This window comes from Arctopsyche grandis, chromosome 11, assembly GCF_051622035.1.
Source record: "Arctopsyche grandis isolate Sample6627 chromosome 11, ASM5162203v2, whole genome shotgun sequence".
Lineage (NCBI taxonomy): Eukaryota > Metazoa > Arthropoda > Insecta > Trichoptera > Hydropsychidae > Arctopsyche > Arctopsyche grandis.
In genome coordinates this window covers 2964677-2989412 of record NC_135365.1, presented here as the reverse complement: position 1 = coordinate 2989412, position 24736 = coordinate 2964677, and the positions used below count along the sequence as shown (strand labels likewise).

General features: G+C 40.4%; 1 protein-coding gene across 6 annotated transcripts in view; it reads left to right on the top strand.

The window, feature by feature from the left end:
* Prp16 (ATP-dependent RNA helicase l(1)G0007) overlaps window positions 1-24736 on the top strand; it is a 101348-nt gene that overhangs the window by 29797 nt on the left and 46815 nt on the right. The window contains exon 1 of one of the 6 annotated variants that reach the window (XM_077441391.1): window positions 11784-11937. The exons of the other annotated variants lie outside the window; for them this stretch is intronic. The gene's annotated coding sequence lies outside the window, so the exon portion shown is untranslated. Of the gene's footprint in view, window positions 1-11783; window positions 11938-24736 lie in introns of those variants that run through there. 6 annotated transcript variants of the gene reach the window in all.

Below are 24736 nucleotides of genomic sequence, written 5' to 3'. Positions count from 1 at the left end.
ATATCAATGCAGAAATTAAAATTTGTTTTTAAGTAAATCTATCTTAAAAATTCAATATTGCACAGGTGATCATTTGCGACTGTCAAAATTTGTTTGAAAGCCGTAGAGCGCATGCGCAAAAGAATTACATTTTTATTTTTTATTTTTTTACATACCAGGAAGGCTTGACAGGAAGACCCCAATGCGCCTTCCTAGACAATTAATTACAAACAATGCAGCATTTTTATTACACGAATCACTGTATTTTGAGAAGTTGAAGAACACGAAATTAACAATTAATTAATTAATAAATCCATTAAGACATTATTACGAAATTATGTTCACAATACACCTATTTACAATTCTTATGAATGCTTATAATACATCTAATACATATTAATTAAAGACTCTAAAGTCGATAACCTAAAACAGATTGTGTTTAGGTAATCTGTGTTAGTTTGAGACATCTAGGGATTTTTAGACTTGTACATAATTTTGTACATACATTACAGAAGATTTGTGACAGCAGGTAGGATGATTTTTGCCAATTGTTTTGAACCGTTTCAACAATGGTCAGATAAAATTGGCAAACTCTGATAAGAATCGATGGGCTTGGACTCACAAACATCCAAGTGTAACCAGCAGTATATTAAAGATTAGCTTGGGATTGAACCCAATAATCTCTTGGTGCTAAACATAAATAAATGTTTTAAAATTCTAAAGCATGTGCCGCATCTACCACGCATCAGCAATATAATAAATATGAATTCAATCAGATGGGACACGTATTAAGGGTGACGTAATAAAAGTCATTACATTATGTATGGAGCAATCTGATGGGACCGTATCTCGACTCTTGCGCGACAGTCAAAGCCGCCCGGACATAACCGCCCCGACATAACCTCCCTGACATAATCGCGGTAATGTCAGGGCACTTATTTACCGAGCAGTTTTGACTGGACACTGATAGAACACGTGGTAGGGGTGTCGTAATGAGTAGTGAGTGGACCCAAAGCGTGCCGTTCATTGTAAATTGTTCGCCGTGCTTTGTTAAAAGTTCGCCGAACCTTTCGTTTTGCACTTAAGCTTTGTAAATAGACCCAAAACGCCCCAATTCCTGGCAAAAGCACGCTCCCTATCCGCCCTTTAGTAATGAGACTAGTTTTTTGATATTTACACCTTTCTTTGATTTGAACATGCGACATGCCAACCTAACCATTGAAATGTTTCTTAAATTAAAGTTTACGTGTATAATGGATTGAATGACACGAAAGATGATTTCAGGCAACTTACTCTCAATACTTGGATTTTTAGAAATCATTCTACTTACTAATTATGGTATTTATTAGCTAGGTAGCAATGCCAGTCTTGGTAATTACAAATTATTACGTTGATCGTTTACACTAAATACAATTATTATTACGCTGCAAATTGTACAAAATTGCTCACTAAACGGTCTAAATGACACCTGTTTTGCTATTTTGTGCGAAGATAACAAATTTCACATGTGTATTTATGATTTAGTAATACGCATTGGTTTATAATGGATCTTGTTCTTTTTTTTATGTAAATTTCAATGTCACTTACATATACATACATACATATGTATGTGGTTAAATCAGATTACGTTTATTTTAAACTCGGCGAATTTTCATTGTTCCGTAATTTTAAATTTATGTACTACGATTTCGAATATAATACTTCATTCCCAGGATGTTTTTTTTTTGTAAATTTAAAATTTCACATTTATTTTGGATGTATTCCAATTTCTCTTGTATATAATATGTCGATAAATACGCGTATTTCGTTTTTCTTTGCTGAAAAGTCTGACAAAACCGAGGTCACATGAGCCAGTCTATAGCAGGGCTGCCCATTCGGCATCGCAAGTTTTAAATTAAATACAATTAAACTATCAATTATATTTCATTTTTATTTAATTGAATAGAATAGTCACTTAAGAAATAATTTTTGAAATGCCAGTTGAGCTTACCAAAATGCCATCCGTTTCGAAACCAAATTTATTTATTTACATATTATCCAAAGTGACATTACAGAATATTCTAACGCGTCACTGTGACCAGACATATAAGCATAATAAAAATACTATATATACATACTATGTTATACACTTTTAAAATCATCCCCAGCAGCATGGACTAGTGGTTAGCATATATGTATGATTTCGAACATAATGGTCACGGGCTCGAGCACCACTGGTTGCTGCTGGTCAGATCTTGGTTTGTGACTCCAGGTCGATCTTTTCCTATCAGAGTTTGCCAACTTATCTGATTATCATTGAAACGCTAACAAATTGGAAACCTTTACCCATTTATGGCGATTTTCGAGTTTCAGCATCCCGAATTTCGCTGATTCGTATAAAAATGCCGCAAATTTGTACATAAAGTTTTTCAACATCTCTAAATTTGACGATGTATATTTAAAAAAATGCTCCGAAATTGTAAGTTTATCAAAAATTGGTCAAAATTTATCCATAGATGTCCGTATGATGCTTTGTTAAAATTATTCTAAAAATTGTATAACGATTTTTGTATAACTGGCCAGGAAGGCGCATTGGGGTTTACCTGCTAGGCCTTCCTGGTATATATAATAAAAATAAAATCTAATTGAAAAGTGATGTCAATAGATGACGATCAATAGATGTCTATGAATGCTTTAATAAAATTATTCTAAAAATAGTATATCATTGCCTGTAATTGGCCAAGGACGAGCATTGTGGTTTACCTGTTCGGTCTTCTTGGTATATACAGTCCCTTACCAGAATATTACGCCACCCCTCTCGAGATGCGTTTGGGTAAATTTGTCACGGTCGTAAATAACTCATTATGGGAACTTTTGGCCTCATTTTTTTTGTGATCTTATCCTTAAATGCAACTCTATTCACTAGCAAAAAATATCGGTGGATTATCCCTCAAAAGGTCTTCAAAAACAAAAGAAAGATGTTTGAAATCGGTTTGCGTCTGAATTTTGTTCAATATTGACGTGCGTTTCCGTTAAAATCATTCATTATTTTGTGAAAAGCACTGTGTTTTTTTCTCTTTTACTGCAACTTTATCATATTTCTAAGGTAAGTTGGTATATAATATCTCGAAATTTTACTTTGTTTTAAGATTTAAATTGCGCGTAAAACTTTTATTGGATTTTTTTAGATGGGTAGAAAATCAGATCTTTCTAAAGAAAAAATTGCAAGCATTACATCATTATTAAATACAGGAAAGTTTTCTAAAAACAAAATCGTGACAATGGAGGGTGTTAGTAGGGCGTCTATTAGAAAAATAAAACAAAATCTGGAGACTGATTGCGACCCCACACTCAGTCGGCGAGCTAATAGTGCTACTAAAAAAAAAATTGGCCCTCGTGTGGATCGAAAAATCGCCAGGCTTGTTTCCAAGAATCGATTTAATACAAAAAAAAATATTGAACAACAATTAAAGGACGAAAACGTGAAATATCTACGTCAACAGTACGACTTCGTTTGGTCAAATATTAATCACATATTAATGATTTTGTAAATTTAGTCTAATTTCATAATTATTTTTTTTCATATTAAATTACCAGTTTCCAATCATCCAGAGAGAAGTGTTGATGCTGTCTGGCCCAATTTAAACATTTTTTTTTCGCATTATTTCGCATTATTTTGGTCAACATTGGCTTCTTTGCAGGTAGCCGTACTTCCAATCCAGCTTGGACCAAACGACGTCGTATTGTTGAAGTAGATATTTCACGTTTTCGTCCTTTAATTGTTGTTGAATATTTTTTTTATAATAAATCGATTCTTGGAAACAAGCCTGGCGATTTTTCGATCCACACAAGGGCCAATTTTTTTTTAGTACCACTATTAGCTCGCCGACTGAGTGTGGGGTCGCAATCAGTCTCCAGATTTTGTTTTATTTTTCTAATAGACGCCCTACTAACACCCTCCATTGTCGCGATTTTGTTTTGAGAAAACTTTCCTGTATTTAATAATGATGTAATGCTTGCAATTTTTTCTTTAGAAAGATCTGATTTTCTACCCATCTAAAAAAATCCAATAAAAGTTTTACAAGCAATTTAAATCATAAAACAAAGTAAAATTTCGAGATATTAAATACCAACTTACCTTAGAAATATGATAAAGTTGCAGTAAAAGAGAAAAAAACACAGTGCTTTTCACAAAATAATGAATGATTTTAACGGAAACGCACGTCAATATTGAACAAAATTCAGACGCAAACCGATTTCAAACATCTTTCTTTTGTTTTTGAAGACCTTTTGAGGGATAATCCACCGATATTTTTTGCTAGTGAATAGAGTTGCATTTAAGGATAAGATCACAAAAAAAATGAGGCCAAAAGTTCCCATAATGAGTTACTTACGACCGTGACAAATTTACCCAAACGCATCTCGAGAGGGGTGGCGTAATATTCTGGTCAGGGACTGTACATATGGTATGTAAAAAATAAATATTCAAATAGTGGTGACATAAGTGGAGTCACAAATATCCAAGTCTGACCAGCAGCACTAAAGATTATACTCGGAATAAATTCTTTTCGAACCCGGCGACCTATCGGTGCTTAGTATAAACGCAACTACCGAGTCATGCTGCTGGATAAAGTGATTTTATTGTATACTAGTGGTTTTACCCGGCTTCGCTCGATATTTGTAACTAGTGAATAGCCCGATGAAACATCATCGCATGGGTATAAAATTATTATATACTCGTATAAAACTAAAAAAAAAATCCGGAACCGGAACCGTTATTTTCGTAGACTCTCATAGATAGTTTTCAATTCTTTATTTGTAATAATTTTCAATTCTTAAAAATACGCAGACTCCCATAGAGAGTTTTCAATTATTTATTTAAAGACCTATTTTTTTCTATTATTATTAGCTATCGCCCCGAGCGATACTGCAAATCGAAATCGATTCACTCGATCCATGACACCCGACTAATTCCGACTTGTTCCGACAACTACCGAAGATATGACTCCGTTTTGATTGGTTGTCCATACGTTCTGTACGATTATTGAATATTAACGTTATTTAGAGCAGCCTTTATATCCGTATCATGGTGTACTGGTCAGTGTATATTGATCTGGGCGCGATGGGGGTAGGTTCGAGTCGGCGTCCTGGAATTGATTTTATTTTTTCAAATATCGCTAAAATATAAATTAATTTCAATTTCAATAATTTCAATTAAAAATATATATTTAATTGTTTTATATGAAAAGAAAAAAAAATGGTTCAAAACTTCGATAAATGAAATTATTAAAATTATGTATTTTTATATGGCGAGAAGGAATATTTCAATTAATGTTTAAAAAAAAAAGGCGAAATGAAAAATTGGATTTGGCACGATGTCCGAGACGATTAGCTCATTTAGACCCATATTCAGGCTATTTGGGGTGATCGGTTCGAGTCGCGACAAAGTCGTCTCGTCGAAAAATGAATAAATCGATTGTTATCGATTCGTTCATTATGTTCGGCGAGAGTTAGGACACACACACACACACACACACACACACACACACACACACACACACACACACACACACACACACACACACACACACACACACACACACACACACACACACACACACACACACACACACACACACACACACACACACACACACACACACACACACACACACACACACACACACACACACACACACACACACACACACACACACACACACACACACACACACACACACACACACACACACACACACACACACACACACACACACACACACACACACACACACACACACACACACACACACACACACACACACACACACACACACACACACACACACACACACACACACACACACACACACACACACACACACACACACACACACACACACACACACACACACACACACACACACACACACACACACACACACACACACACACACACACACACACACACACACACACACACACACACACACACACACACACACACACACACACACACACACACACACACACACACACACACACACACACACACACACACACACACACACACACACACACACACACACACACACACACACACACACACACACACACACACACACACACACACACACACACACACACACACACACACACACACACACACACACACACACACACACACACACACACACACACACACACACACACACACACACACACACACACACACACACACACACACACACACACACACACACACACACACACACACACACACACACACACACACACACACACACACACACACACACACACACACACACACACACACACACACACACACACACACACACACACACACACACACACACACACACACACACACACACACACACACACACACACACACACACACACACACACACACACACACACACACACACACACACACACACACACACACACACACACACACACACACACACACACACACACACACACACACACACACACACACACACACACACACACACACACACACACACACACACACACACACACACACACACACACACACACACACACACACACACACACACACACACACACACACACACACACACACACACACACACACACACACACACACACACACACACACACACACACACACACACACACACACACACACACACACACACACACACACACACACACACACACACACACACACACACACACACACACACACACACACACACACACACACACACACACACACACACACACACACACACACACACACACACACACACACACACACACACACACACACACACACACACACACACACACACACACACACACACACACACACACACACACACACACACACACAGATTACCGTCGTTATATATATATCTTATCTTCTAATCTATAATTTGGAAAGAGACTTTGTATGTATGTAAATATCCTTGGTCGTCGTCGTCGTCTTCGTCGTCGTCTTCGTCGTCCGTAGATCGGTGACGTCATCGAACACGTGATTCGATTTTTTTTTTTTCGATCCATGGGCGCCGATTTTTTTTTTCGTTTCAATGGATTCACCCCCGCGGGGGCGCAAGGCGAGTAGCTTCATGGGGCCCCGCCAGGGGCGCCACAAGGGGCGCAGCCCCGAAGGGGGCCCGGGGGGCGCAGCCCCGTGGGGCCCCAGCCTCATGGGGCGCAGCCCCATGGGGCTCAAAAGGGGGCGCCACAAGGGGCGCAGCCCCGTGGGGCCCCGAAGGGGGCCCGGGAGGCCCAGCCTCATGGGGCGCAGCCCCATGGGGCTCAAAAGGGGGCGCCACAAGGGGCACAGCCCCGTGGGGCCCCAGCCTCATGGGGCTCAAAAGGGGGCGCCAACAGGGGCACAGCCCCGTGGAGCCCCGAAGGGGGCCCGGGGGGCCGAGCCTCATGGGGCGCAGCCCCATGGGGCTCAAAAGGGGGCGCCACAAGGGGCGCAGCCCCGTGGGGCCCCGAAGGGGGCCCGGGGGGCCCAGCCTCATGGGGCGCAGCCCCATGAGGCTCAAAAGGGGGCGCCACAAGGGGCGCAGCCCCGTGGGGCCCCGAAGGGGGCCCGGGGGGCCCAGCCTCATGGGGCGCAGCCCCATGGGGCTCAAAAGGGGGCGCCACAAGGGGCGCAGCCCCGTGGGGCCCCGAAGGGGGCCCGGGGGGCCCAGCCTCATGGGGCGCAGCCCCATGGGGCTCAAAAGGGGGCGCCACAAGGGGCGCAGCCCCGTGGGGGCCCGGGGGGCCTAGCCTCATGGGGCGCAGCCCCATGGGGCTCAAAAGGGGGCGCCACAAGGGGCGCAGCCCCGTGAAGCCCCGAAGGGGGCGCGGGGGGCCCAGCCTCATGGGGCGCAGCCCCATGGGGCTCAAAAGGGGGCGCCACAAGGGGCGCAGCCCCGTGGGGCCCCGAAGGGGGCCCGGGGGGCCCAGCCTCATGGGGCGCAAGCCCTAATAGGCATTAACTAAGGGGGGCGAAGCCCTAAACGGCAATTAATCTTGGGGGCGCGGGGGGCGAAGCCCTAAAAGGCAACTGATCATGGGGGCGAAGCCTTAGACGGCATTTAATCATGGGGGCGCGGAGGGGCGAAGCCCTAAAAGGCATTAACTAAGGGGGGCGAAGCCCTAAACGGCAATTAATCTTGGGGGCGCGGGGGGCGAAGCCCTAAAAGGCAACTGATCATGGGTGCGAAGCCTTAGACGGCATTTAATCATGGGGGCGCGGAGGGGCGAAGCCCTAAAAGGCATTAACTAAGGGGGGCGAAGCCCTAAACGGCAATTAATCTTGGGGGCGCGGGGGGCGAAGCCCTTATCGGCAACTGATCATGGGGGCGAAGCCCTAGACGGCATTTAATCATGGGGGCGCGGAGGGGCGAAGCCCTAAAAGGCATTAACTAAGGGGGGCGAAGCCCTAAACGGCAATTAATCTTGGGGGCGCGGGGGGCGAAGCCCTAAAAGGCATTAACTAAGGGGGGCGAAGCCCTAAACGGCAATTAATCTTGGGGGCGCGGGGGGCGAAGCCCTTATCGGCAACTGATCATGGGGGCGAAGCCCTAGACGGCATTTAATCATGGGGGCGCGGAGGGGCGAAGCCCTAAAAGGCATTAACTAAGGGGGGCGAAGCCCTAAACGGCAATTAACCTTTGGGGCGCGGGGGGCGAAGCCCTAAAAGGCATTAACTTAGGGGGGCGAAGCCCTAGACGGCTTTTAATCATGGGGGCGCGGAGGGGCGAAGCCCTAAAAGGCAACTGATCATGGGAGCGAAGCCTTAGACGGCATTTAATCATGGGGGCGCGGAGGGGCGAAGCCCTAAAAGGCATTAACTAAGGGGGGCGAAGCCCTAAACGGCAAAGGCTCAGGGGGGCGCCGAGGGCGAAGCCCTAGAAGGCAAAAAAAAATTATTTTTTTTTGATTTTTTTTAATTTTTTTTTTGATTTTTTTTTTGATTTTTTTTTGATTTTTTTTTATTTTTTTTTTATTTTTTTTTAAATTTTTTTTTTAAATTTTTTTTTTTAATTTTTAAATTTTTTTTTTTTTTTTTAATTAAATTAGCTTAGTCATGTTTAAGCGGTTTATATTATAAACACTGAGCGAAGCCGGGTAATACAGCTAGTCTAATCTATAATTTGGAAAGAGACTTTGTATGTATGTATGTATCCTTGGTCGTCGTCGTCGTCTTCGTCGTCCGTAGATCGGTGACGTCATCGAACACGTGATTCGATTTTTTTTTTTTTTCGATCCATGGGCGCCGATTTTTTTTTTCGTTTCAATGGATTCACCCCCGCGGGGGCGCAAGGCGAGTAGCTTCATGGGGCCCCGCCAGGGGCGCCACAAGGGGCGCAGCCCCGAAGGGGGCCCGGGGGGCGCAGCCCCGTGGGGCCCCAGCCTCATGGGGCGCAGCCCCATGGGGCTCAAAAGGGGGCGCCACAAGGGGCGCAGCCCCGTGGGGCCCCGAAGGGGGCCCGGGAGGCCCAGCCTCATGGGGCGCAGCCCCATGGGGCTCAAAAGGGGGCGCCACAAGGGGCACAGCCCCGTGGGGCCCCAGCCTCATGGGGCGCAGCCCCATGGGGCTCAAAAGGGGGCGCCAACAGGGGCACAGCCCCGTGGGGCCCCGAAGGGGGCCCGGGGGGCCGAGCCTCATGGGGCGCAGCCCCATGGGGCTCAAAAGGGGGCGCCACAAGGGGCGCAGCCCCGTGGGGCCCCGAAGGGGGCCCGGGGGGCCCAGCCTCATGGGGCGCAGCCCCATGAGGCTCAAAAGGGGGCGCCACAAGGGGCGCAGCCCCGTGGGGCCCCGAAGGGGGCCCGGGGGGCCCAGCCTCATGGGGTGCAGCCCCATGGGGCTCAAAAGGGGGCGCCACAAGGGGCGCAGCCCCGTGGGGCCCCGAAGGGGGCCCGGGGGGCCCAGCCTCATGGGGCGCAGCCCCATGGGGCTCAAAAGGGGGTGCCACAAGGGGCGCAGCCCCGTGAAGCCCCGAAGGGGGCCCGGGGGGCCCAGCCTCATGGGGCGCAGCCCCATGGGGCTCAAAAGGGGGCGCCCCGAAGGGGGCCCGGGGGGCCCAGCCTCATGGGGCGCAAGCCCTAATAGGCATTAACTAAGGGGGGCGAAGCCCTAGACGGCAATTAATCATGGGGGCGCGGAGGGGCGAAGCCCTAAAAGGCAACTGATCATGGGGGCGAAGCCTTAGACGGCATTTAATCATGGGGGCGCGGAGGGGCGAAGCCCTAAAAGGCATTAACTAAGGGGGGCGAAGCCCTAAACGGCAATTAATCTTGGGGGCGCGGGGGGCGAAGCCCTAAAAGGCAACTGATCATGGGGGCGAAGCCTTAGACGGCATTTAATCATGGGGGCGCGGAGGGGCGAAGCCCTAAAAGGCATTAACTAAGGGGGGCGAAGCCCTAAACGGCAATTAATCTTGGGGGCGCGGGGGGCGAAGCCCTTAAAGGCAACTGATCATGGGGGCGAAGCCTTAGACGGCATTTAATCATGGGGGCGCGGAGGGGCGAAGCCCTAAAAGGCATTAACTAAGGGGGGCGAAGCCCTAAACGGCAATTAATCTTGGGGGTGTGGGGGGCGAAGCCCTAAAAGGCAACTGATCATGGGAGCGAAGCCTTAGACGGCATTTAATCATGGGGGCGCGGAGGGGCGAAGCCCTAAAAGGCATTAACTAAGGGGGGCGAAGCCCTAAACGGCAATTAATCTTGGGGGCGCGGGGGGCGAAGCCCTAAAAGGCATTAACTAAGGGGGGCGAAGCCCTAGACGGCATTTAATCATGGGGGTGCGGAGGGGCGAAGCCCTAAAAGGCATTAACTAAGGGGGGCGAAGCCCTAAACGGCAATTGCTCATGGGGCGTGGAGGGGCGAAGCCCTAGAAGGCAAAGGCTCAGGGGGGCGCCGAGGGCGAAGCCCTAGAAGGCAAAAAAAAATTTTGATTTTTTTTTTTGATTTTTTAAAAAAAAAATTTTTAATTTTTTTTTATTTTTTTTTTATTTTTTTTTTAATTTTTTTTTTTTGATTTTTTTTTTATTTTTTTTTTATTTTTTTTTTTAATTTTTAAATTTTTTTTTAATTTTTTTTTTTTTTTAATTAAATTAGCTTAGTCATGTTTAAGCGGTTTATATTATAAACACTGAGCGAAGCCGGGTAATACAGCTAGTATGATATAAAAAGCTTAAATATGGCTAATCTAATAGTATAAGCAACCATTTGTTTTTTTATTAAATTTATTTGAATCGATAATAATATTCAACAATATTTAAACTTTGGTTTATATTGTTGAATATTATTATCTATTAGATTGCCTTTTTTTAAGGTCAGGTTGTATTCCAATATCATAAATTTAATTTGGGAAGCTTACGAACGACATGCGATGAGTTGATTTACAACCTGTCCACTATGAGCCAACCAAAAATTGTAATAAAAATGAGTAATGCTCAATTGGAGGGGGTAGCCGTAAACACCTTCCCAGCATTCCACTTTAGTTTTGTGCAATGTTTCAGCTTTGCAAAGTGACTTGACAAAAAACGTTTACACACGTCACTATTCTAGTGTGGAAATAATACTAACATCGAAACACATAACACATGTGTGTGCTATTTTTACATCACGTTCAATTAATGTGTAAAATAATTGCACTATCGATAATGATTAATTAAGACCTCGATGACATGTAATTGTTTTTTGAATCGTAGTCATAAACTCTTATCAACACGTACAATCCATTTGTAATTAGCTCGACCGGAAAATTCACACATAAAGATCTGTCATCTGTTTATATACGTAGTACATGTGTATGCATGAGCAGTATAATCCGGATTATCCGTGCATCAATTCAATATTTTATTATTAAAAGTATATTGATAACAAACTGCCTTGGCAATATTTTTACCACATTTAATGGAAGCCATGAATCAAGATGTTTATTTCATCAATTAAGTAAGTCTTTTTAAAGTCTCGCTCATAAAAATAACGACACTGGCTTAATAGCTCTTAGGAAAGATGTTCAAAAGTTACATATTTTCTGTAGAGATTGTACAAATTAAGGTTTATTCAAACTATTCAGCAGTTGAATACGCCTTTCTTTAAAAACTGCTCTCAATATCAATCGTCTATTCATCTATTCTTGTTTTGAAGAAGGCGTTGCTTGCACTGTATACAACTGGTATACAAACCAGGTCTATTCATACTATCCAGCAGTTCACGGCAACCACAGCTTCGATTGCTACTATACAGCAGTTTAAGCACGTTCAGATAAGTTTTAGCCATGTGCAAGGCAAACTTGGCTTACATATATATTACAGAGCGCGTCGATACGGCACAATATTGCTTGCGAAAATATTCATATGCGCAGGCACACCTTCGTTAGTACGTGAGCACTCGCTACTATGACGTCACGTTGTGCGTGAATATTTCAACAGTCGCCAAAATAAACCGGTTTTGCTTGATACTTGACGCTGACATGTACTGCTGTATAGTATGAATAGATTTTGTCGTTATGTCTAGGGATTGCAATTTACTGAAATTGATTGAAATTTCATCAACCGGTAAACGGTATATGATTTTTCCTACTACCGGTATATGGTATTTACCGGTAAATGAAAAATAAGTTTTTTTTGTCATTGATTAGATAACTGTATGTCGTTACTTTTACTAAAGACGTTTACTTATGTATATTGAATCGTAAATAATTAAAAATAAATTTCAGTTGAATAATTTCATATAAATGTAAATTCGTAACAATATTTTTTTAACTAATCATGTTTCTTTGTTTAAAGTTTGGACCATTCGAAAGTTTCGATATTAATTGAAACAACCACTTGATTGCATTTAATACGATTTGGTCGGTCAGTGAATTTATCAATTTAAAATTGCCACATTTAATACTGAAAATAAACAAATTTCAGACAACCTAATCCACAACACGCCATTTGCATCGATTTTTAATGTAATATTATGCAATTAAATGCGTATATATGTACTTAATTTGCGATGAAATAGTTTCCGGTAAATTTTAAAATTTACCGATGGTTAAATTTTGACGGTTTATCGGTAAACCGGTATACATACATGTATTGTAATGTCTACGCCACGTTAGATAATGTGTCCATATAAAATGTACTGTTACGGAGACGAGTAGGAGATTGTGTACAAATATTATAGTCACAGTTTTTTATAAGATCTTCTTTAATAGTAGTAAGTATACACGAGATTAATGTACAAGTTTGTATTACACGTTACTAGTTAGTAGTTTACTAGTTAGGCAGTTTAATCACAATTGCCTTGTAAGACTGTTTGATCGCAAGTGATCTTCCATATGTTTAACATCAGTATATATTCAATAAGGGTAACAATTTGAACCAATCATAGCTCGTGAGAAAATAATATTTTAGGGGGGAACTCGAGTTAAGACTTTAATATTTTGACCCTTGAGTGTATCGAGAAATGGTTTCGTGGATACACATAATTCGTTGTGCGGATTAAGAAGGGTTTTGATTTTTGTGAGAAACACAATTTGTCACGCAGATAGCGTGGGAATAAGCAATAAAGTTAATTAAAAACGATATTTTTAGTGTTAACATATGTGTCTTGAATGTATCGAGAAATAGTTGAGTAGATGCACAGAATTTGTCACACAGATAGCATTGAGTCGTGAGAAAAATGCAACTAAAACAATAAAGATTTTGGAATTCTCATAAATAACATTAAAGGAAAATATCAATTAAGCGTGCGTTCAAAGAATCAAAATAACAAGCGGGAATAAAGAGTAATATAAGTACATTCCAAATTATATATTAGATACATAGGTTGTAAGATATTCACAACATAACAGTACCAATGATTTTTTTTCTTAGTGCAGTTGCCGGTATATGCTGTTCTAGTATGAATATACCTTAAGTCTGTTGTCTGCATTAGAGATTTTTTTATTGTAGTTTAAAATGATACAACAATATTGTAAGTTCTGATTATCCGTGCCACGCTTTCTATCAATAGCCCGGATAATCGAAAGTATGCCCAATCTTACACCTGGGATCGTACGCGTCATTCTTGTCCTTATTATAATTTTTATATAAACCGATTGACGTACATACGTCCGAGCACAATCTAAATTTGGATTAACAATGGCGAATTTGTGCACATTGCGTCATCGTCATTAAAAGTTTGGGTTGTGCCTTGAATACTTTATAATGGCAGTTCGATTGCTAAAAATGGATCGCGCAAACTTGGAATATAATTCGAGTTCAGCGACCCACTTGCGATTCTACGACCCTTAAGTCGTTGTAATTTAAATCCAAATGGCCCTCGTAAAAGCCGAGTTTATTTTTATAGAGGATCTACAATTCCAGACTGCGCATTATATCTGTGTTTGGAAACTCTGTTACATGTTATTTTCAAGGTTCAATGCCGAGATGCAAAACAAATGTATTTCTATATAATGTTTCATGGCTTTATTTAGATTCGTGTATTCGTTTTAGAAGGAAAATTGATGATTTGCCACAGACAGGTGTATGTAAATTGACCTGTTTACACTGTATTGCAAGCAATTTTGTCACCATTTTTGTAAAACTTCTTTACGGACGGTCTTTTAAATTGATGTGGCTGAACGCGCCACGAAAATTTGCAACGCTGAAACAATGCACGAAACATAATTTTTTATATATTATATATCAAACATGTACACTCGACTTTTACAGATTGCTCCAAAGCGACGAATGTACTTATACAGATACAGTACAGTCAATATACATAAGCATTTATACAATTGCGAATATACAAACATCCACAGAGACATCTATGGAGAAATTTTTGCAGCATTTTTATGATAGAAAAGGGGATGCCAATTTTAAAGGAACCGTTTCAATGAAAATCAGAAAATTTGGCAAACTCTGATAAGAAACGATTCACCTGGAGTCACAAACCAAGATCTGGCCAGCAGCGGGACTTTAGTTGGACTCAAACCCGTGACTACTCTGCTCGAAAGCATAATATGCTAGTCCACGACGCTGGTTAATGCAATGTCAGTGAAGACTCCCTCTTCAACCTTCCCCTCTTTGAAAAGAACCTCACAAAACTAACCTGCTTCTTATCTACCGATTATCAATTTTATGGTTGCTGTTTTTAATGATAGTTAAAAAAATAAAACTTCTTTACGGGTGGTATAGAGAATTGCTTTAGTGTATCGAAAATTTGTAACACTAGAACTTTAAATGGTCCCATCTCCCTCCCCCCTCTTTTAACTCCTCTAAAACAGCTCGCACTACAGAATCGGCGTTTGACCGGCAAATCAAACGACAACCGGGTTGCCAGTAACAAAAATAAAATTTGACGTTTCAGTGAAATCATAACCAGTTACATTTTCACTGTGTATAGTTCAGTGAAATCATATCCAATCACATTTGCCTATCAGTGAAAATATAATTTTTGACAGTTGGGTGATCCCCGCTCCTGTCCATTCCCACTCTGCTTATTGTCCACACATCGTAATATCCATCCAAACACATTGTAATATCTTAGCAGCAAACATTTATTTATTTTAGGGTTAGGTTAGATTATGGTTGGCCCTATTCATTTAAGATTAGGTTATTAGGGTCGGTATTTGTTTTGTCACATTTGACGTTTGATTTGCCGGGCGAACACCGAATCTCCCGTGCGTGGCTATTTTAGAGAGGGGCACTCTTTTTATTTGCAGGGCGAAATGTTTTAGAGATGGGCATTCGCACATAATGTTGTGATTAATACCTAATTGGTCTGGAAATAGGGCTATTTTGCCGTACCGAAAAATGATACCTATACTATAATGCGATTGTCAGATTTCATTATGCCATTAATTCTCAGTCGTGCCTAATTATGAAAAAGCATCAACTCCTCCACTATCATATATCTTGGCAAATTATTTTTCAGCTTACATACGTAGTAGACTTCGAATCACAATTTGAATGGGATTCCTAATTTGGCTTGAAATAGGGCTATTTTGCCGGGCCGATAAATGGTACCCGAATATTTAGTGATGAGCATGAAACTTTTCAAGGTTTTTTTTCTACTAATCGTGATTCATTTAACACTATGCAATTCGAAAACATGTGCGTTTTAACTGAAAGTACTACGCTTCGGTCTCGTACGTGACTTATCGCTGTTTACGATCGGATTCAAGGGGTTTTCCGGAGTTTGGGAACGAGCATGTTTTCGAAATGCGTGACAACACATCGAATTGGTGACGAAGCACACGGTACAGGCACGCCTTCGTTAGCACGTAGTCCCAAAAGATACGCAGCCCACACCAACAGACCATCGTCACGGAATCAGAACACGCAAATGGTAGCCAGATCCGACATCTTGGCGCCTCTGACGTTTCTCACCCACCACCATCTACCTCGACGCGACAATATTCCATGGCGTTACAAAAATACCCCATCGATTTGCTCTGGCTGACTAACTCCTCGAGGTTAATGTCTGGAAATGGTTTTGGGTGTGGTTCCAGACTCTGCACCAGACACTACAGAGATGTTCAGTTGGGCCAGCTTCTGGATTCCTCTCTTTAACCCTTTTAATGCTGACCAACGCCGATCGACGACAAGTCCATCAGCCTGAAATACGCCTATAGGCGTTGTTAAAAAAAATAAACAAAAATACTACCAGCTGAGCCTTTCCAGGTAGCAAATGCATTGAACAGCAGCGTTGTCTAGTGGTAAGTGTTGTATTCTTTCGTGCAAGTTGTCACGGGTTCGATTTCCACTAGAGTCTCGTTGTTTGCCAGACTTTGGTTTGTCGATGTCGATTGTTTCTTATCAGAATTTGCCAATTTTTCTGATTTGCATTGAAACGGTTCCTGTAAAATGGCTTTTCCTACCCAATTTTCAATTGCAAACATTGAGTTATTGTTATTTATTTATTTAATAGTTTTGGACCATTGTGGCATTACAGGAAGAACCTAATGCGCCACAATGGCCTACAATTGAAAAATATATAAAAACAAGTAAACTGTAAATAAAGGAAAAAAGCAAAAGCAGAAAACATGGTAAAATAAAATAATAAAAAAAGTAACAAAAGGAAAATAATACATCATTCAGAGAGGAAAAAAAAATAACAAAAGTGTAAAAATCAAAAATAAAATCCCATTCTTTGTTTACACTGAACAAAATTAAAATAGTATATTAAAATGTACAAAGGAGAAAGAAAAAGTAAAATAAAATAAAACAAAATATGAATAAAAAATAAAATCACAGCGAGGCCCAAATGGAAGAGAGTAGATTAAGATTCCACTCATACATCACATTCAAATTAAGAAAGTAATGATGAGCGCAGGTTACCAGATAAATATGTTAAAATAATATCCGATAATCTACGCTCCCCAAGGTGGAAAATATCACATTCAGGGACAGCAGCAACGATTTCATTGAGAAGTCGAATAGCTCTTGGAATAGGAGCCATTCGAAAAAGAACTGTGCGAGCAGCAGGTACAACCATCAAATGATGATGTCTACCACGCACATAATTATAAGGGACATAAAGTCCCAACTGTTCCAGCAACAACGGGCATGACGTATTACCACGCAATAGCTGGAGAACGAAACGAATTAACGAGAAGTTTCTCCGAAGTTCAAGGGAATTATACCCGAGCATGCCCAAAAGGAAAGGAGTAGGATAGAGATATGGGTAGTACCCATACTCTTTCTTATAAAGAGAACGAAGAAATGCTTTTTGCACTTTTTCGATAATAAGAGAGTAGTTTGCTTCATGCGGATTCCACACAATTGCATTATACTCTAGCTTAATATCAGGTTTCGCCAGATTATGTCTCTGTGGATGATTATTGAATGTAAAAATTCGTATTGTTACATGAAAAATGTTATTGTTCGTATTGTTTACGATGTTTGTATTGTCTGGCCATAGATGTCAGCTGTTGTGTCGATTTTACATGTGTATGTATGTAATGTAATGAAGGCTGATGACACGGCACTAGTCGCTGAAAATTTAGCAGACCTGCAAAGATCTCTAGACCGTGTACATCAAGAAAGCAATCGAAGAGGTCTGCGCATAAATCTAAAGAAAACAAAATTTATGATAGTAGATAGAATGCAAACAGACACCGGGAATCTAACCTTGGATGGAGAGGTGATAGAAAGAGTAAAAAGATTCAAATACCTGGGTACCTGGCTGAATGAAGAGATGGACCCAGATGAAGATCTAAAAATCCGCATCGAGATGGCTAGAACAGCATTTGTAAAAATGAAGGCAGCCCTTACAAACAAGCATCTCAATCTTCATACGCGGTTGAGATTCGCGAAGAGCTACGTCTGGACAGTATTACTACACGGATGTGAGACGTGGACTCTGAAAACCAAGATGATCAGCCGCATTGAAGCTTTTGAGATGTGGGTCTATAGGCGTATGCTGAAGATTCCGTGGACCAAAAAGATATCAAACGAAGCTGTCCTCGGCATGATGGGGAGAGGCAGGGAACTTGTTTCTGTCATCAAGCGGAGAAAGATGGAGTACCTCGGACACATGATACGGGGTCCAAAATACGAATTTCTCCGTTTGATAACCATGGGGAAAATAGAAGGAAAAAAATGGATTGGCAGGAAAAAGTTATCTTGGCTTCGAAACATGCGCATGTGGACCGATATGAGCGCCGAAGAGCTGTTCCGAGCCGCTGAAGACCGATGCGGATATATTCAAATAATCGACGAGGTGGTCGCCAACGTCCGGATGCGGACAAGGCATTAACAAGAAGAAGATGTATGTAATAAGTGTGTATGTAATATATAATTTCTCGAGTCTTAATCTGTTTAGCACACTCGCCGCTTTGGAGCAATCTGTTAGGCGTGTGTGCATGATTAATTGAAATAAAATAATAATAAATAAAATAACATAGTTCGTGTTCGGGCGAAAGCACACAGCGGTGAATGGCATATCGTGTGCATGGCTCCTCGCTGTGGGTGGTCTCCTACATTTCTTCAAATATGGGATACACCGTTATCGATCGCTGTCAAGCAAGGATAAATACAAGCATACAATTTTACCAAAAAATGTCCAGAAGGTTATTTTGGGACGGGGCGTGCCGGGGATTCTATGAATGCCCTGCATGGCACGGCTCATTTTTTTCACATGTTTAAAAGTATCTAAAAAAAAAACACGTGCCAAATTCACCGATGTGTGTTTTCGCCCTTTTCCGTGTCAATGTTTATAAATACTGGTTTACACCGGAATTTCTGAATTTATAACCATAGCATAATTTCTCGATGGATATCCCTAACTTCTGAGTATTTTAGATTGTGGCTTGTAACTAGTTTTGGAAAAATACCTTCATTAATAGACTTCTTTTATTTATTTTATATTGTTGCAAGATATATTAGAGAGTCTAATCACACCTTTACAAAAGTCGTAATCCTCGGCGGTAGTTATCTAGGGTTTGTTTTGACTAGCTACAATTTTTATACTTGCTTTCTATTGAATTTCTAAATAATTCTAGTTGCAAATGTTGGCGAAATTCTCTGCTTGGCGGGCTTTCGACAGAAAATACGTCAGCACTCAAAGGGTTAAATAGGTATTATCTGTGCAGAAGTCCATCAGCCGTCTCGTTGCTCGTCTCCGTCTTTCTCATCATTTCACTAACCTTCAGACTTCAGTCATAAAACAAACATGACTCAAAATATTAAGGAGGCTGACTCCATTAAAGAAACAGTCTTATTCATGCTAGTAGCATTTCGGATCCATCTCTAATCTCCACAACATTCCGTAGATACGCTCAGAGATAAATTTTTATTATTGAAGTGACCCTTCAATGTGAAAGAAAGGTGGTGAGTAAGGTCACTGTGTCTCGAACTGAGTTCGGATACTCGCCTCATGCCTACCAAACTATTGATCTGACCCATTTTAACCATTGGTTAGTCGACAGATGGCCTAAACCAGCCTCATAATTTATTTGTATTAAAAAATAGTAACATGGCATCGAAATAAAAAAAAACTAAATTTATTAATTTCGAATATTAACCCGAACAGAACTAGGCTCTTTCGTTTATTTTATACTAGTGATAGACCCGATGAAAATTCTATCGAATTTATATGTATCTATGTATATATGTATGTTACAGTGAAATTATAATTTCATATCTAATTACAATTTCACTAGCCCCTATTAGTGAAATTTTAATTTTTGACAGTTGGATGATAGTGCGTCGCCGATACGAATCGCGCCACCTCACGTCACAACCCCACTCCTTTCTATCCCCACTCCGATGCCGAACTCGCACTCACACGCCCTCCCTGCAACCCGACTACTGTCCATTCCCACTTTTCCTCATAGTCCACTGTCTGTTTCGATTTGGCTTTTTTTTATGCCGCATGTGTGGGACTGGATGCGGAAGCAAACACATCATAATATCTTAGCAGCCAGCACTTACTTATTTAAGGTTGGGTTATGTTAGGGTCGGTTTTATTTATTTAAGGTTGGGCTAAGTTAAAGATGTTAGTACGTTGTAATTCGAACTCATTGTAATATATTGTAGCGAGTATTGAGCCTTCTGTCAGTTTGACAGTTCTCTTGCAGCACCAACCAAGTCGTAATAAATGCGATCAGACGGTTGTTTCAATTATTATTATTAATTATTTACGGTTCAATCTAGGTTTACATTTTTAGGTAAAATATCCACATGCAGCTACCCAATTCCTGGTAATGAGAGAATTTTTTTTCCGTTTACCGGTAAATGAAATTTGACAATAAATCGCAATCACTACTCACAATCCAATTTTTTTTTGCTCACTTTCTGTTATATACAAAGAATTTAAAATGCAACATTCATGTTATTTGAATCATTAAAAACTATGATGTGCTTACATATCGTTTTCAGTATTCAATGCATTCATTATTTTTTTGCATATGTATACGTTTTTATAACGTGTGATTTTTAACAGGTGCAAGAACAGAAGGCAAATTATTAAATTTTATAAGGTGTCCGTTTAATAATTGATTTATCTCAATCACTAACACGGTTTATAGCTGTAAATATATTGTCCATTCGTAGAGGGACATGTGGTAAGGGTGTCAATACAAATAGAGATACATACCAATAAACGGGTAAGATAGTGTAAAGATTATTTCTTCACATTGAAATAAAACAAATAAAAAGCTGGTAAATAAAAAAAATGACAATTATCCGGTCCAACTACGCATATGATAGCCTGTGTGATTCGTGTGAAAAACACAATGCATTTTCGCACTGCGAAATTCAGTGTCATAAAAATAAACTGTCCCGTGTTCTTCTTTTGTTCTGCTGCTTAATAATATATTCAGGATCCTCTTCAGCTGAAAATACAACAAGCTTGTTATTTTCACACACACATTTCACACCAAACACATTAATTCTCAACATTGTTGCACGCGTTCACACTCATTATATCAGATGTGCTTTATTTTTATTATACATATGTACATATTTCAATCGGATGCATACATACCTATGTATTTCAGTTCGAACACGAGTCGGTCTAATTTTTCAGACGTTACCGAAATGTGTTTATTACGCCAGTGTAAATTGTCGTGTCGCCTGACATATTGAGAGCACAAGTTTTATTTTTGTTTGCACATCTTTGACACTGCACTGTTTTATCGCTACGAAAGAGCGTTGTGGATTTTTAATCGAAAATTTTGTATTGCATTTGACCCAGATAGTAATTTTTCACTATGTTTGTATTATTGATTCAACAGTTCAGATGACATTGGATTTTAATCATCGTCAAGGTCGCTATTTTTGAGATTAAAAATAAATAATTTTATATAGATTGATTTTTTTTATTGATACACATGATATTTTCCACATAATACGTCTTAGGGCGAAAACACACAGCGGTGAATGGCACATCGTGTGCATGACTCCTCTCTGTGGGTGGTCTTCTACATTTCTTCAAACATGAGATATACCGTTTTCGATCACTGTCAAGCACGGATAAATACATGCATACAATTTTACCGAAATAGGTCCAGGGGGTAATTTTGGGACGGGACGTGTCGGGTGTTCAATGAATCTGAGCATGGCGCGGCTCGTTTTTTTGACATGTTTAAAAGTATCTAAAAAAAATCACTTGCCACATTCACCGCTGTGTGTTTTCGCTCTTAAGATCTCTTCATATTGACACAGCACAGACCGGCAACTGCACTTAACTAGCAAGTACGAAAAGAATTTTTTGGTACTTTCTGTATAGATGCATTCATATTGTTGCGTAGGGGTGGGTTGAGGATCCAAATATTATAAAAGGCCAAAGTCGCTTCACAGCATTTATTGGTGATTCAGGAGATACACGCACCGCCAGTGCTCCAGAATGCCTTGATATCGCCTAAGTACCGGCTTATAAAGGGCAGGTCACTCACTGCATCTTCGGCGTCCGGTTACTTCCCTATTGTTTAGGCACGTACCTGGATATGCTTTCCCACGGTCCAAAGCTCTCAGTCCCACGCTATCGTGCTGTCAGTTCTGAGAACTCCACGGGAAAGCGAACGAGTTCCGTTACCGCCGCTAAGTGCATTCGGGGGTCTCTCATTATTAGCCGACTTGCACTTAAGCTTGGAGATAATCCTCGAAACCAATTATTTCAAACGGTGCGCCGTTTGACATTACAATATATTCAATTGGGGTCCACCTTACGGTACAAACTCTGAGATTGATGAAGACTCGAAAAATGATAAAATAACTGAGTGTGTACAAGCTATAAGATTAGAAGTGGGGGTAGACGGTTGTGCCGGCTTCTCCCATGAATCTCACCCATACACGCGTTTTTGTTCCGTATTAACTTCCAGCTCGGGATGTTCTTCTGGTACGAGTTAATTTTTCGACTCTTCATCAACTCACATGTTCACGCCGTAGGGGCCACCGATTCCATAGGTCGCCGGGCTCCATCCCGTGAGGTGACCTCGATTGTAAAGAATTTATTCCGAGTATAATCTTAATGCTGCTGGCCAGAATTGGATATTTTTGACTCCAAGTCGATCGTTTCCTATCAGAGTTTGCCAATTTATCTGATTTCACTTTTGAAGCGATTCCTCCATCAAATTGGCAAAAACCATCCTATCCACTATGTCACCACTATTTGAATATGATTTCAAAAATGTATTATCTATTACATACATATAACTCAGCTATGTTGAGACTGCACAGAGTTGGAAACGAATTATCCATGGTCGATTTATTCATTGTTAGTAAATATAACATGAAATCTATTTTATTTAAATATTTTTTTAATATAATGTAATTTATTTTGTAGTATATGAATGTATGTGTATTTTTCTTTTATATTTCATTTTAATTTTTTTTCTTTTTCTTTCTCTATTTCCAACATGTAAAATGGTCAATTTTTTCTTGACCGTAAAATAAAATAAAATAAAAATAAAAAAATAAAATAAAATAAAATATCTGGTGATATTATTATCTGTATATAGTACTAGTGGGGCTTCGCTCGGTATTTGTAATATAAACTCGGTTTTTCGCTCGGTATTTGTAAATATTTTATTAAATTTATTTATTTATATGAATATTCATTTGTTCGATGACGTCACGTATTTTACAAACCAAATAAACATACAAAGTCTCTTTCGAAATTATATATTAGATTTTTATTATGCTTATATGTCTGGTAACAGTGACACGTTGTAGTATTCTGTAATGTCACTATGGCAAAATATAATATATTAAATAAATAAATAATAAAAATATGCATCCATATACATACATATAATTTATCAAAGAATAATTCAATCTATCGAAACTTCAACTTAGTACGTTTCTAACCAAAAGCAAGTTTCGGATCAATGCTCATTGGGGGGTATACACTATCAATACAGATCGTGATAATTCGAGAAATACATACATTTTATAGGATGGGCAGCATATTTATAATATCAGCAAATTCGAGATGCTATAAACTCGGGAACCAGGATAGGTTGTCAATTTTTGTGGAACCGTTTCAACGAAATCAGATAAATTGGCGGAATGATCTAACTGGAGTCACATATCCGATGTCTGGCCAGCAACACCGGGCCAGGGAATGAACCCATGACCAAGTTGAAAGCATTACACGGAAAAATGTTGTTGGTATATATGTATGTAAATGACTTTCTTCAAGTTCATCAGTAAAGGCTCAAAGCTTAAACAATTATAATCAATGAGCAATTTCATACTATAGTTTAGACATCTTGATAGAACTGTCTAGAATAGACTGCCCTTGCAATGCTATCTGTATTTGGAATCGGTTGTTTTCTTTTTCGATGTTGTTCTATCGTCGTTTATCTAATCAGATACTGACTTCGAATTTGAAACGTGTACTCAATTTTCTCGCATTTTCTTTTCTCGTATCTTAATAATCACATTCGAAGGATTCTACACTCATACTCGTGTGCATCGATTTATATTACATATGTCGTATACGTATTTGTTATCGCCCACTTGCTTGCACACGCGTACACTCTACTAGAGTAAAGTGCACTGAAAGTGGGCCAATCGATATTTTCATTCCACGTCACAACTGCAATCGATTCGCCCACGGAATCGCTTTTAAAACGGTACATTTTCGAAGATGATACATCGTCATAAGTGCATCGAACTCAATTCGCATAATTGACCGTTCTAATTTTACGGATCGTTTACAGAACATGCTAGAAAGCCGAAATGGCTCTTGAATCCACACGTGTTAGACATAAACAGCACTGCACTTTTCGTTACTGCAACAGTTTTATAATCCGAATAAG